The sequence below is a fragment of the Manis pentadactyla genome, chromosome 4 (genome assembly GCF_030020395.1).
Source record: "Manis pentadactyla isolate mManPen7 chromosome 4, mManPen7.hap1, whole genome shotgun sequence".
NCBI lineage: Eukaryota > Metazoa > Chordata > Mammalia > Pholidota > Manidae > Manis > Manis pentadactyla.
In genome coordinates, this window is record NC_080022.1 from 54,070,338 (window position 1) to 54,084,889 (window position 14,552).

Here is a 14,552-nt window from a genome sequence, read left to right on the forward strand (position 1 = left end):
TCTGCAACTTAGGACTAGTATTTTAGGGATAATTCTTCAGTGGTCAGAGAGGACTTAACTGGCAGAGTCAATGTTTGACCAAATGCTTTCATTCATTTTGTGACCAATAAGTTATTTCTGTTTTATATTTATATGGAACTTTATTGGCAATGTAAGAGCCTGTATAAGTTAATTGTGGTAATTACTGATGATTAATTTTTCTGTCTGATTCAGAGTAAAATTGTGTGAAATTTTGTTGTTTAAAACTTATGGTGGGTTAGCACCCAAACCCAGTGTTTAGGCTCTAACTCTGGGACAGGCCTCATAGTAGGTTAATATAGGGCCTGGCACATAGTATGTGCTCAATAAATATCAGCTGACTTGAGTGTTTTGTGGCTTCAAAGGGCTTTTGAACTACACAACCAACCATACCTTACATTCCAATTACCCCTCAGTGAGAAGTGTACTTCCCTTCCCCACACCTCCATTTCATGATGGTAATCTGTCTTTCCCATGTTGGGTTTGTTTCTATTTAGAAGTCATTCAGTCTCTGGAGTGTTTAAGCCAGTTGTCCTTAGTATTTAGGGTGGCTACAGAATGGATTTTGTGACTGAATGTGTGCGGGCATGCATGTGTGTGTTCTCATGGTTTTTCTAAAGAAATGTCACTTGCTTAATTGGCTCTCCTAGTTATTTAGGAAAAGATATTTTCTTTTAACCAGTCTTAAGATAATTCACAGCATGGGTTCCAATATCCTCTTCCTTGAGCAGCTGACAAAGTTTTGTCATATTTGCTCTCCTGAATACAGTGATCTATGTCACATGTCAGTCTGTAATGTGAAAGTGGCAAACTTCAATGTGAAAGAATTGTGGCCAATAAAAATACCTTTTAATATCCTGAAAGCATGATTTTTGGAGAGATGGCCAACCTAATAGGTAGGCTTAAGTTCTGTATTGTCTTTAATTTTTAAGCTTGATGTTATCTTAAAAACACAACAGGTAGTCTTAGATTCTGAAAATTTGTGTATTATCTGATCTGGTTAGAAATTGAAAAAACATGTTTCTTGAGGTTACCAAGATCATATCTATTTTAATTTATATTTAGTAGTAATTGAATGAAACAGGTTGTTAAGATGCATTGCCACATTTATATTGTGGCAAAATAGGTGAAACATTGATTTTCTCCTAAAATATTTAACTTTAAAGATGGTAATACATATCTATGTGTATACATAATTTTGTAATATATAGACATAATTTTGTAATATGTCATATATGCAGATTTTATTTTGTGACAGTTTTTCCCTGTCTGCAGTAAGTTTTTTCCAAATATGGCTTTAATAATTCATATTCTCTTCAATCTCATAAACACGTGATGGATTTTCTTTTTGGTTGTTGTGAAGCTTAAAAAATGCAATGTTCTTGGCCAGTTTTTGATACTCTACATTTTTGAAATCTTCACGATGGTTTTTGAACTACTCGAGCTTGTGCGTGTGTGTGTCTGTGCGTGAACACAGTAAGGATGCAAAACCCGTGTAAGACAATGTCTGTGTGTCCACAGCCTTCCTTTGGATCACTGCTTGAGAAACTGGAGCCAGGTGTGTGTGTGTTTCATCCAAACATGCTACCATTAACAGGAATGATATTGCTTTCTCTTCCAAGAAAATTGACAAAGGCATATGACTATCCTGTTTAGTGGAAAGGGCCTCTGTCTTCTGACCAGTGTTTTCTTTCAATTTGCTGTTATAGTGAGGTTTCAGATGCAGATACATTGTAACCTCCATTTTGTTCTGGTTGTTGACCTTTCCAGGTTTTCATGGTGGAGATTGAAAGATGGGGTGGAAATTTTATTTTGTATCAGCTTAGAGGACATGTTTGCTGACCTGTTAAAGAGAAGAGCCAAGACTGCCAAAAATAGTTGGAAAAGTATGTTGCACTTACATTTTCCTCTTAATTAGAAAACTGGATTAAGATGATTCCGGAAGTCTTCCACAGTTGTTTAAATTTGGACTTGCACAGTCTATGTTGGGCTAGCTCAAGGTGCTCTCTCAAGGGGCAGCAAGTCTTCTGATGTGGTGCCAGCTTCAGTGCAGGCCTTTGTTTCACACCTGGATCACAGTCCCAGCCTCCTTTGTTTCCGCCACACCAGCCCCATCCAAGTGTCACAGTGCTGTAGGGGTGTGACCTGTTACACAAGGCCATATGCTTAGTTTAATGCTCTGTTGTTGCCGTCTTGAGATTTTTAATTTTTGAACAAGGAGGCTTCATATTTTCATTTTGTGCTGGACTCTGCAAATTAAGTAGGTAGTGTTGGCTGTGGGAATGGCATTTCCAAAACTACCTATTAAAAAAAAAAAATCCCAGTAAGTCCATACCCCTTGTCCTGTCTATCTTCCGTGGCATGCTTTTTTCTTCACGTCACAGTTGAAGTTCCTCCAGGTATGCCAAGCAGCCCCAAACCTGTGTACCATTGGCTCATGGTGTTTCCATCTCCTCCCTTCCCCTGCCCAACCTGGTTCATCCCTGTTCATGGTTTGAAATGCTGAAGAAATATGACTGAGCTGTGAAACTTAACATGGCCATCTCAAGTAGTACTGATGATACTTTGTTTCATAGCTTTCCTGGAAAAGTTGTATCTGGCAAGGTTGTGCCATACTTAATCTTGGGATCATTGCCAGCAGGGGGAAGAATTATCTATCATCTTCAGGTTGTTTTTTCTTTTTTTTTTAAATAATTATTTTTTATTGAAGGGTAGTTGACGCACAGTATTACATTACATTAGTTTCAAGTGTACAACACAGTGATAAAACATTTATATACATAATTCTAGGTTCCAGCTATCACCCTACCAAGCTGTTACAATATCTTGACTATATTCCTTATGCTATACATTACATCCCGGTTACTTATTTATTTTACCATTGGAAGTCTGTCCTTTTTTTTTTTTCTTTTTTTTTTTTTTGTGTGAGGGCATCTCTCATATTTATTGATCAAATGGTTGTTAACGACAATAAAATTCTGTATAGGGGAGTCAATGCTCAATGCACAATCATTAATCCACCCCAAGCCTAATTTTTGTCAGTCTCCAATCTTCTGAGGCATAACAAACAAGTTCTTACATGTAGAACAAATTCTTACATAATGAATAAGTTACATAGTGAACAGTACAAGGGCAGTCATCACAGCAACTTTCGGTTTTGCTCATGCATTATGAACTCTAAACAGTCAGTTCAAATATGAATACTCATTTGGTTTTTATACTTGATTTATATGTGGATACCACATTTCTCTCTTTATTATTATTATTTTTAATAAAATGCTGAAGTGGTAGGTAGATACAAGATAAAGGTAGAAAACATAGTTTAGTGTTGTAAGAGAGCAAATGTAGATGATCAGGTGTGTGCCTGTAGACTATGTGTTAATCCAAGCTAGACGAGGGCAATAAAACATCCACGTATGCAGAAGATTTCTCTCAGAACAGGGGGGGTGAGGTTCTAAGCCTCACCTCTGTTGATCCCCAATTTCTCACCTGATGGCCCCCCTGCGACTGTGCCTGTCTTAGGTTGTTCCTCCCTTGAGGAATCTTACCCGTCTCTGGCTAACCAGTCATCTTCCGGGGCCATACAGGGAAATGTGAAGTTGGTAAGTGAGAGGGAAGCCTTATTATTTGAAAAGGTTAGCTTTTTACTTCTTTGCAGATTTATGCCCTGTGGCTTCTATGCCCAGCATTTGTCTTGAGGTATCTTTACCACTTGGAAGAATTATGATACTCGGTAAATTTGATATGAGGCACGAATTCTATTTAAGGGTTGTAATTAGGAAGGAAGAAGAAAAGCTATAGAAGTAGCAGGCGGAAGAAAACATGGAAAGATTGATTATTTCTTTGACATATCTTCTTGTAGAGTACTTCAGCATATATAGGTTTTAAGCTACTACTTAAATTGCGCACACACATTAACATAATAGGAGTATAGTTACATAACCAAAGCATATCTGTAATTACCAGCCATCTCCAGTGAAACCAAGAAAACCAGTTAGGCACCTTAGGCATTTGTGAAAACTTATCTATGATATGGTGGATATTGTCCAACTGAACTTGAACAGTCTGAGAGAAATCAGACAAATTAAAACAACCCATTTCTGGGGACTGTTCACATGCCATATGTTCTTTTAACAGTAAATAGTCTGTAGTTGTAAGACTTTGGAGCGCTACAATTTGCACTTCTCCAAATTCTTGGTTGAGTTCCAACAGTATAGATCCAGTCCAATTTTTTGTTTTACTGTATGCACAGGCCAGCTTAGATATCTCCTTCCTCATTCCCATGGCAAGTCCAGGAACTGGTGGGATGAGTGCATCTACAGCTGTAGCAGTGCGTGGATCTTTGTTGGGGTTTTTTGATGATCATCTTCTGGCATGAGTCTTCCAGAGAGTGCAGATGTTGGAAGTTCTTTTTCATATCGTATCTTAGTTCATTTTCGGGGTAGCCCAATTAGGCTTTGATCCTCTGTATAAACACAAACAGACCCTTTGCCTACACTTTTATATGCCCTTTATACCCTTGTGTAGAACTCGTTGGAGGTTACCACACAGGAACTGCCCTTTTTTTTTTTTTTTTGCTTTCTTTTTGTTATCACTAATCTACACTTACATGACGAATATTATGTTTACTAGGCTCTCCCCTATACCAGGTCTCCCCTTAAACCCCTTTACAGTCACTGTCCATCAGCATAGCAAAATGTTGTAGAATCACTACTTGCCTTCTCTGTGTTGTACAGCCCTCCCTTTTCTCCTACCCCCCCATGCATGTTGATCTTAATACCCCCCTACTTCTCCCCCCCTTATCCCTCCCTACCCACCCATCCTCCCCAGTCCCTTTCCCTTTGGTACCTGTTAGTCCATTCTTGAGTTCTGTGATTCTGCTGCTGTTTTGTTCCTTCAGTTTTTCCTTTGTTCTTATATTCCACAGATAAGTGAAATCATTTGGTATTTCTCTTTCTCTGCTTGGCTTGTTTCACTGAGCATAATACCCTCCAGCTCCATCCATGTTGCTGCAAATGATTGGATTTGCCCTTTTCTTATGGCTGAGTAGTATTCCATTGTGTATATGTACCACATCTTCTTTATCCATTCATCTATTGATGGACATTTAGGTTGCTTCCAATTCTTGGCTATTGTAAATAGTGCTGCAATAAACATAGGGGTGCATCTGTCTTTCTCAAACTTGATTGCTGCGTTCTTAGGGTAAATTCCTAGGAGTGCAATTCCTGGGTCAAATGGTAAGTCTGTTTTGAGCATTTTGATGTACCTCCATACTGCTTTCCACAATGGTTGAACTAACTTACATTCCCACCAGCAGTGTAGGAGGGTTCCCCTTTCTCCACAGCCTCGCCAACATTTGTTGTTGTTTGTCTTTTGGATGGCAGCCATCCTTACTGGTGTGAGGTGATACCTCATTGTAGTTTTAATTTGCATTTCTCTGATAATTAGCGATGTGGAGCATCTTTTCATGTGTCTGTTGGCCATCTGTATTTCTTTTTTGGAGAACTGTCTGTTCAGTTCCTCTGCCCATTTTTTAATTGGGTTATTTGTTTTTTGTTTGTTGAGGCATGTGAGCTCCTTATATATTCTGGACGTCAAGCCTTTATCGGATGTGTCATTTTCAAATATATTCTCCCATACTGTAGGGATCCTTCTTGTTCTATTGATGGTGTCTTTTGCTGTACAGAAGCTTTTCAGCTTAATATAGTCCCACTTACTCATTTTTGCTGTTGTTTTCCTTGCCCGGGGAGATATGTTCAAGAAGAGGTCACTCATGTTTATGTCTAAGAGGTTTTTGCCTATGTTTTCTTCCAAGAGTTTAATGGTTTCATGGCTTACATTCAGGTCTTTGATCCATTTTGAGTTTACTTTTGTATATGGGGTTAGACAATGGTCCAGTTTCATTCTCCTAGATGTAGCTGTCCAGTTTTGCCAGCACCATCTGTTGAAGAGACTGTCATTTCGCCATTGTATGTCCATGGCTCCTTTATCAAATATTAATTCACCATATATGTCTGGGTTAATGTCTGGATTCTCTAGTCTGTTCCATTGGTCTGTGGCTCTGCTCTTGTGCCAGTACCAAATTGTCTTGATTACTATGGCTTTATAGTAGAGCTTGAAGTTGGGGAGTGAGATCCCCCCTACTTTATTCTTCTTTCTCAGGATTGCTTTGGCTATTCGGGGTCTTTGGTGTTTTCATATGAATTTTTGAATTATTTGTTCCAGTTCATTGAAGAATGTTGCTGGTAGTTTCATAGGGATTGCATCAAATCTGTATATTGCTTTGGGCAGGATGGCCATTTTAACGATATTAATTTTTCCTAGCCACAAGCATGGGATGAGTTTCCATCTGTTAGTGTCCCCTTTAATTTCTCTTAAGAGTGACTTGTAGTTTTCAGAGTATAAGTCTTTCACTTCTTTGGTTAGGTTTATTCCTAGGTATTTTTTTTTTTTGATGCAATTGTGAATGGAGTTGTTTTCCTGATTTCTCTTTCTGTTGGTTCATTGTTAGTATATAGGAAAGCCACAGATTTCTGTGTGTTGATTTTGTATCCTGCAACTTTGCTGTATTCCGATATCAGTTCTAGTAGTTTTGGGGTGGAGTCTTTAGGGTTTTTTATGTACAGTATCATGTCATCTGCAAATAGTGACAGTTTAACTTCTTCTTTACCAATCTGGATTCCTTGTATTTCTTTATTTTGTCTGATTGCCGTGGCTAGGACCTCCAGTACTATGTTAAATAACAGTGGAGAGAGTGGGCATCCCTGTCTAGTTCCCGATCTCAGAGGAAATGCTTTCTTTCAGCTTCTCGCTGTTCAATGTAATGTTGGCTGTGGGTTTATCATAGATGGCCTTTATTATGTTGAGGTACTTGCCCTCTATTCCCATTTTGCTGACAGTTTTTAACATGAATGGATGTTGAACTTTGTCAAATGCTTTTTCAGCATCTATGGAGATGATCATGTGGTTTTTGTCTTTCTTTTTGTTGATGTGGTGGATGATGTTGATGGACTTTCGAATGTTGTACCATCCTTGCATCCCTGGGATGAATCCCACTTGGTCATGGTGTATGATCCTTTTGATGTATTTTTGAATTCGGTTTGCTAATATTTTGTTGAGTATTTTTGCATCTACGTTCATCAGGGATATTGGTCTGTAGTTTTCTTTTTTGGTGGGGTCTTTGCCTGGTTTTGGTATTAGGGTGATGTTAGCTTCATAGAATGAGTTTGGGAGTATCCCCTCCTCCTCTATTTTTTGGAAAACTTTAAGGAGAATGGGTATTATGTCTTCCCTGTATGTCTGATAAAATTCCGAGGTAAATCCATCTGGCCCGGGGGTTTTGTTCTTTGGTAGTTTTTTGATTACCGCTTCAATTTCGTTGCTGGTAATTGGTCTGTTTAGATTTTCTGTTTCTTCCTGGGTCAATCTTGGAAGGTTATATTTTTCTAGGAAGTTGTCCATTTCTCCTAGGTTTCCCAGCTTGTTAGCATATAGGTTTTCATAGTATTCTCCAATAATTCTTTGCATTTCCGTGGGGTCCGTCGTGATTTTTCCTTTCTTGTTTCTGATACTGTTGATTTGTGTTGACTCTCTTTTCTTCATAATAAGTCTGGCTAGAGGCTTATGTATTTTGTTTATTTTCTCGAAGAACCAGCTCTTGGTTTCATTGATTTTTGCTATTGTTTTATTCTTCTCAATTTTATTTATTTCTTCTCTGATCTTTATTACGTCCCTCCTTCTGCTGACCTTAGGCCTCATCTGTTCTTCTTTTTCCAATTTCGATAATTGTGACATTAGACCATTCATTTGGGATTGCTCTTCCTTTTTTAAATATGCTTGGATTGCTATATACTTTCCTCTTAAGACTGCTTTTGCTGTGTCCCACAGAAGTTGGGGCTTAGTGTTGTTGTTGTCATTTGTTTCCATATATTGCTGGATCTCCATTTTGATTTGGTCATTAATCCATTGATTATTTAGGAGCGTGTTGTTAAGCCTCCATGTGTTTGTGAGCCTCTTTGCTTTCTTTGTACAGTTTATTTCTAGTTTTATGCATTTGTTGTCTGAAAAGTTGGTTGGTAGGATTTCAATCTTTTGGAATTTTCTGAGGCTCTTTTTGTGGCCTAGTATGTGGTCTATTCTGGAGAATGTTCCATGTGCACTTGAGAAGAATGTATATCCCGCTGCTTTTGGATGTAGAGTTCTATAGATGTCTATTAGGTCCATCTGCTCTACTGTGTTGTTCAGTGCTTCCGTGTCCTTACTTATTTTCTGCCCAGTGGATCTATCCTCTGGGGTGAATGGTGTGTTGAAGTCTCCTAGAATGAATGCATTGCAGCCTATATCCCCCTTTAGTTCTGTTAGTATTTGTTTCACATATGCTGGTGCTCCTGTGTTGGGTGCATATATATTTAGAATGGTTATATCCTCTTGTTTGACTGAGCCCTTTATCATTATGTAGTGTCCTTCTTTATCTCTTGTTACTTTCTTTGTTTTGAAGTCTATTTTGTCTGATATTAGTACTGCAACCCCTGCTTTCTTCTCGCTGTTGTTTGCTTGAAATACGTTTTTCCATCCCTTGACTTTCGGTCTGTACATGTCTTTGGGTTTGAGGTGAGTTTCTTGTAAGCAGCATATAGATGGGTCTTGCTTTTTTATCCATTCGGTTACTCTGTGTCTTTTGATTGGTGAATTCAACCCATTAACATTTAGGGTGACTATTGAAAGATATGTACTTATTGCCATTGCAGGCTTTAAATTCGTGGTTACCAAAGGTTCAAGGTTAGCCTCTTTAGTATCTTACTGCCTAACTTAGCTCGCTTATTGAGCTGTTATATACACTGTCTGGAGATTCTTTTCTTCTCTCCCTTCTTGTTCCTCCTCCTCGATTCTTCATATGTTGGGTGTTTTGTGCTGTGCTCTTTCTAGGAGTGCTCCCATCTAGAGCAGTCCCTGTAAGATGTTCTGTAGAGGTGGTTTGTGGAAAGCAAATTCCCTCAGCTTTTGTTTGTCTGGGAATTGTTTAATCCCACCGTCATATTTGAATGATAGTCGTGCTGGATACAGTATCCTTGGTTCAAGGCCCTTCTGTTTCATTGTATTAAATATATCATGCCATTCTCTTCTGGCCTGTAGGGTTTCTGTTGAGAAATCTGACGTTAGCCTGATGGGTTTCCCTTTATAGGTGACCTTTTTCTCTGTAGCTGCCTTTAACACTCTTTCCTTGTCCTTGATCTTTGCCATTTTAATTATTATGTGTCTTGGTGTTGCCCTTCTTGGATCCTTTCTGTTGGGGGTTCTGTGTATTTCCGTGGTCTGTTTGATTACTTCCTCCCCCAGTGTGGGGAAGTTTTCAGCAATTATTTCTTCTAAGATACTTTCCATCTCTTTTCCTCTCTCTTCTTCTTCTGGGACCCCTATAATACGGATATTGTTCCTTTTGGATTGGTCACACAGTTCTCTTAATATTGTTTCATTCCTGGAGATCCTTTTGTCTCTCTCTATGTCAGCTTCTATGCGTTCCTGTTCTCTGATTTCAATTCCATCAATGGCCTCTTGCATTCTATCCATTCTGCTTATAAACCCTTCCAGAGTTTGTTTCATTTCTGCGATCTCCTTTCTGGCATCTGTGATCTCCTTCCGGACTTCATCCCATTTCTCTTGCGTATTTCTCTGCATCTCTGTCAGCATGTTTATGATTCTTATTTTGAATTCTTTGTCAGGAAGACTGGTTAGGTCTGTCTCCTTCTCTGGTGTTGTCTCTGTGATCTTTGTTGGCCTGTAGCTTTGCCTTTTCATGGTGATAGGAATAGTCTGCAGAACTGGGATGAGTGACGGCTGGAAGGACTTCCCTTCTTGTTGGTTTGTGGCCCTCCTCTCCTGGGAGAACAGCGGCCTCTAGTGGCTTGTGCTGCGCAGCTGCGCGCAGACAGGGTTTCTGCTTCCTGCTCGGCTGCTATGGAGTTAATCTCTGCTGTTGCTGTGGGCGTGGCCTAGCTCGGGCAGCTGCTCCAAAATGGTGGAGTCGCGTTGGAGCAGGAGCTGCTGGGAGGCTATTTATCTCCGTAAGGGGCCTCCCTGCTCCCTGCAGCCCAGGGGTTAGGGTGCCCAGAGATCCCCGGATTCCCTACCTCTGGATTAAGTGACCCGCCCTGCCCCTTTAAGACTTCCAAAAAGCACCCGCCAAAACAAAACAACGCCCACCTAAAAAAAAAAGAAAAAAAAATTTTTTAAATTAAAAAAAAAAAAAATTTTTTAATTAAAGAAAAAAAAAAAGGTGGTCGTTCGTTTTTCTTTATTCTCTGGTGCCATCCTCAGGCCTCTGCTCACCGGTCTTTCTGCCCTGTTTCCCTAGTATTGGGGTCCCTATCCCTTTAAGACTTCCAAAAAGCACCCGCCAAAACAAAACAGCAAAAAAGCAAAAAAAAAATGGTCGCGCGCTTTTCTTATGTCCTCTGTCGCCCAGCCTCCAGTGCCTGCTCACTGTTCTTGCTGCCCTGTTTTCCTAGTATCGAGCGCCCTGCACTCTGGCCCGGATGGCTGGGGCTGGGTGTTCGGCAGTCCTGGGCTCCGTCTCCCTCCCGCTCTGCCTGCTCTTCTCCCGCCGGGAGCTGGGGGGAGGGGCGCTCGGCTCCCGCGGGGCCGGGGCGTGTATCTTACCCCCTTCGCGAGGCGCTGGGTTCTCTCAGGTGCGGATGTGGTCTGGATATTGTCCTGTGTCCTCTGGTCTTTATTCTAGGAAGGGTTGTCTTTGTTATATTTTCATAGATATATGTCGTTTTGGGAGGAGATTTCCGCTGCTCTACTCACGCCGCCATCTTCCCGGTTTTTTTTTCATTCATTCATTCATGTAACAAATTTATGTGGAGCATATGACACATGCCAGACTATATTATAAGCACTGAGGATATGGCATTGAATAAAATATTTCATTTTTTCTCAAAGAGTTAATAATAATACTCTGGCTGGGGGAGACAAAGTCAATTAACAAATATGTTATAAGTAAAAAGTAATGTCTGGAGTTCTAGAAAACAGTGCGAAGTAGGATACTATCCTTCATTAAACTACTGAGTCCAAAGGTATCCCTACATCACAAATCCCATCTGAAGGGACCTAGTGGGTGGTGGGGACTTTTGTTTGTCCTTGTACTACTTATTTAGATAGGGTGGAAGACCTATCTTAGGTGATCCTTAATCAGTGATGAATGTGAGGATTTGACCCATGTGAAATTCTAGGGTAAGGAATGCTGCTGGTAGGTAGAGCAACAAATCAAAATTCCCTGAAGTGGGCACATACTTATGATCTTCACAAAACTATAAAGAGGATGGTGTACTGGAATGGAGAGGGCACTAAAGAGGAAAGTAGGTGATGGGGTCAGAGAACTAGGGCCTGATCACACTTGGTCACCTTGTAGACCAAGGTGAAGACTTTGGCTCCTACTCTGAGATGGGAAGCCACTGGAGGATTACAAAGGGCTCACATTTCAAGTTTAAAAGGATCACTCCAGCTGTTGTGTTTATGCAAAGAAGCCATCTCAAATGCTGCTGAAAAGTGAAGTAAGCTAAGAATCGAGAATTGACTGGTTAGGTAATACAATTATTCTTTGGTTGACAGATGTGCAGAAGACCCCAAAACCAGTCTTTTGGTTTTGTTTCAGGTCAAGGATTGGTAAGGATAAAGGACTGACTTTGATCTTAGTGATGAGATTGATGATCAGTCTGTTGATTCTTTGGCCAGTTGTCTCCTCTTTACTATGTAAAAATTTATACATTAGGTTTTGGTGTATAGCTCACTGCTCCCTTCCTCTTACTGTGCTTTCTGGTAACTGCGCTCACATTAACTACCACAGCAGTCCCAGGCCATGACTGTGCTTTTCTCTTCTCACAATGACAGAACTTGTCATAGCTTGTTTTGTAGCCATCCTCACAGTTTGCTCTTGTTTGTTCACCACAGTTACTATTGCACTATTGTGTTTTGATCAGTTGTCTTGGACACTGTAGAAGCAGAAATAAAAGAATAAAAGAACTTCATGTTCAGTTAGATAGAAAGAATGGGAAAAGTCAAGAAAATCAAGATAAGAGCATTTAATCTAATCCTAGGCAGTATCTGAGGGAAGCAATGTTGTTGACAGAGGCAAGAAATACCAGGCCAAGAGCAGAGTGGGAGGGAAGGTGTGACTTTGGTCACAGTAAGCTTGAGGTGTCAGAGGTAGGTATGTATTGAGCCACACAGCAGATACTCAGAGGCCTTAAGGGCATCATTTTGGATACTATCCTTCATTAAACCACCGAGTCCAAAGGTATCCCTACATCACAAATCCCATCTGAAGGGACCTTAAACATTAATGTAGCCCAATCCAGTTTTCAAAACCCCTCTACAATATCCCTTCGTAGGCAGTCTTTGAGTCTCCAAATATTTCCTTAAGAAACCTTTTCTGTCCATCTGTAATTCCCATTATAGTCCTAATTCTGAGCCCTGGGGATTGAATAATATAATGCCTTGTCCATGTGTCAAGTGTCAGGTTATGGGTAAATTGTTATCATATCCTTCTCTGGGTCTTCTCATTTCCAAATAAGACATTTCCTACTCTTGCACTGTTCCTCGAGGGATGTTTGGAGCCAGTTCCATCTTGGTCTCTCATGTTGGAAGAGGTATGTTTGTTGTTTCCATCTACCTTAAAGTTTGGTGGATGGGACTAAGAGAAAGGCTCTGGGGTCAAACTGACAACCACTGTAGAGTAGGACAGCACCAGACCTGCCAGTTACTGCAAGCATACTATCTCACAGTGATTTTCAGATGTAAACATACTTAACGTACAGGTATCGCCCAAGAGAATGGAAAGCATATGTTCACACAAAAACCTGTATATGAATGTCCTTTGTAGCGTTATTCCTAATAGCTCCAAAACAGAAACAGTACACATGATAAGTGATATATGTATATGCAAAATATGGCATATCCACACAATAGACTAATAATATTTAGTCATGAAAATGAAGTAGTGATATATGGTCCTATATGGCTGAGCCTCGAAAACATTATGCTAAGTGAAGGAAGCCAAACACAAAATACTACACGTTGTATGTTTCTGTTTACATGAAATGTGCCGAATAGGCAAATCTATAAAGACAGAAAGTAGATAAGTAGTTGCCAAGGTGAGATGGAGGAGGGAATAGGGAATGACAGGGTTTCTTTTTGGGTAATAAAAATGTCCTGAAATGAGATAGTGGCAATAGTTGCACAACATTGACAATGTATTAAAAACCACTGAGTTGCACATTTTAAAAATGGTGAATGTTATGGTGTTAGAATTTTATCTCAATAAAGCTTTCATACAAAGTATGGATGTTACCTTCTATGTGAAGGTGAGGATCTTGTGGGGATTAAATGAAATAACAAATATAAAATGCTTTAAGTACCGTGCCTGGGACATGGTGTGTACAATTCTCAGTTAACAACTGTTAGTGTCAATCTGAAGTAATGCTGCTTAAATTTCAATAACCTGCAACTTTTATTCATTGCTGCATTTGTAGAATATTACCTATTCCATAGTATGCAATAAATAAATACTTGTGTTTTGTTCAAATTCATGTTTAGCCACATTAACTAATGTGGTTGTCTTTTGTGTTCTGCTTTTTGTAGCATGTTACTGAATCCTCATCATTGGGCTTAACTTTGAGCTTCTTGCCAAGTGGTATTAATTAAGTGATACAGGGCTCTTCACAGCCCATTGTTAGAGTGTAGACTCCTAGAGAAGGAAAGGCTCTACCTTAAATTCAAGGTGAAGGTGGGGGCAAAATAATGCTTGAGCTTATCTCCTGTAATATAATTCTGCTTTACATTTTTATAAGAACTTAATTGGCCTGATGAGAAGTGGCTCAATGGTTCATTATCAGTTCCCTGGATAGTAGAGGACTTCATCCTGGTTGAAAAAATTTCAGTTCCTAGAAATTTAACAGATTTTAACTGGTAATTTGTTCTGCTGAACCCAATTCAATTTCCACATATGAGAAATTCTTACTTTGAATTCAGATAGCAGCATTCCTTTCCTCTGAAAATGTTTTTTTTTAAATTCCTATCCTTTTATTAACTTGGCATTCTACTAATAAATACTGAGTTGCTTTTATAAGTGCATCATCAAGGTACCATCTGCTTATATAGAGGCTCATGAAAAGAAATAGACCTGTTGTTTATATTTTCCAGCATTCTATCTAGAAGACTAGTTTTTCCCTTTGGTCTTTAAGGAATGGTTGTGCTTTGCAGCTTCCCTTAGTCTTCTGTAAACCATGAACCATGTAGTTGATCATTTTTCCTTGTTAGTATAAACTGTTGGAAGTCTCAGTATCAATTTGTGGCTTGCCTCTAAGAAGTAGTCAGGACTTTTCCCCAACTTTCTGTGTACCACCCCTCTTTAGTGTTTCTTATTCTTATTTTCTCCTTGCCTAATTTGTTTAATTTTTATTTTTGTCTGTGTATATCTTTAATGGTTGCTTTTACAATTTTTCAGGAAAGAAATGGGAGACAGTGCTACCATTTTT

The 14,552-nt window shown here is 39.4% G+C and overlaps 1 protein-coding gene across 7 annotated transcripts in view; it reads left to right on the forward strand.

The window, feature by feature from the left end:
• AK4 (adenylate kinase 4) overlaps positions 1-14,552 on the forward strand; it is an 87,729-nt gene that overhangs the window by 27,439 nt on the left and 45,738 nt on the right. The window lies entirely within an intron of this gene.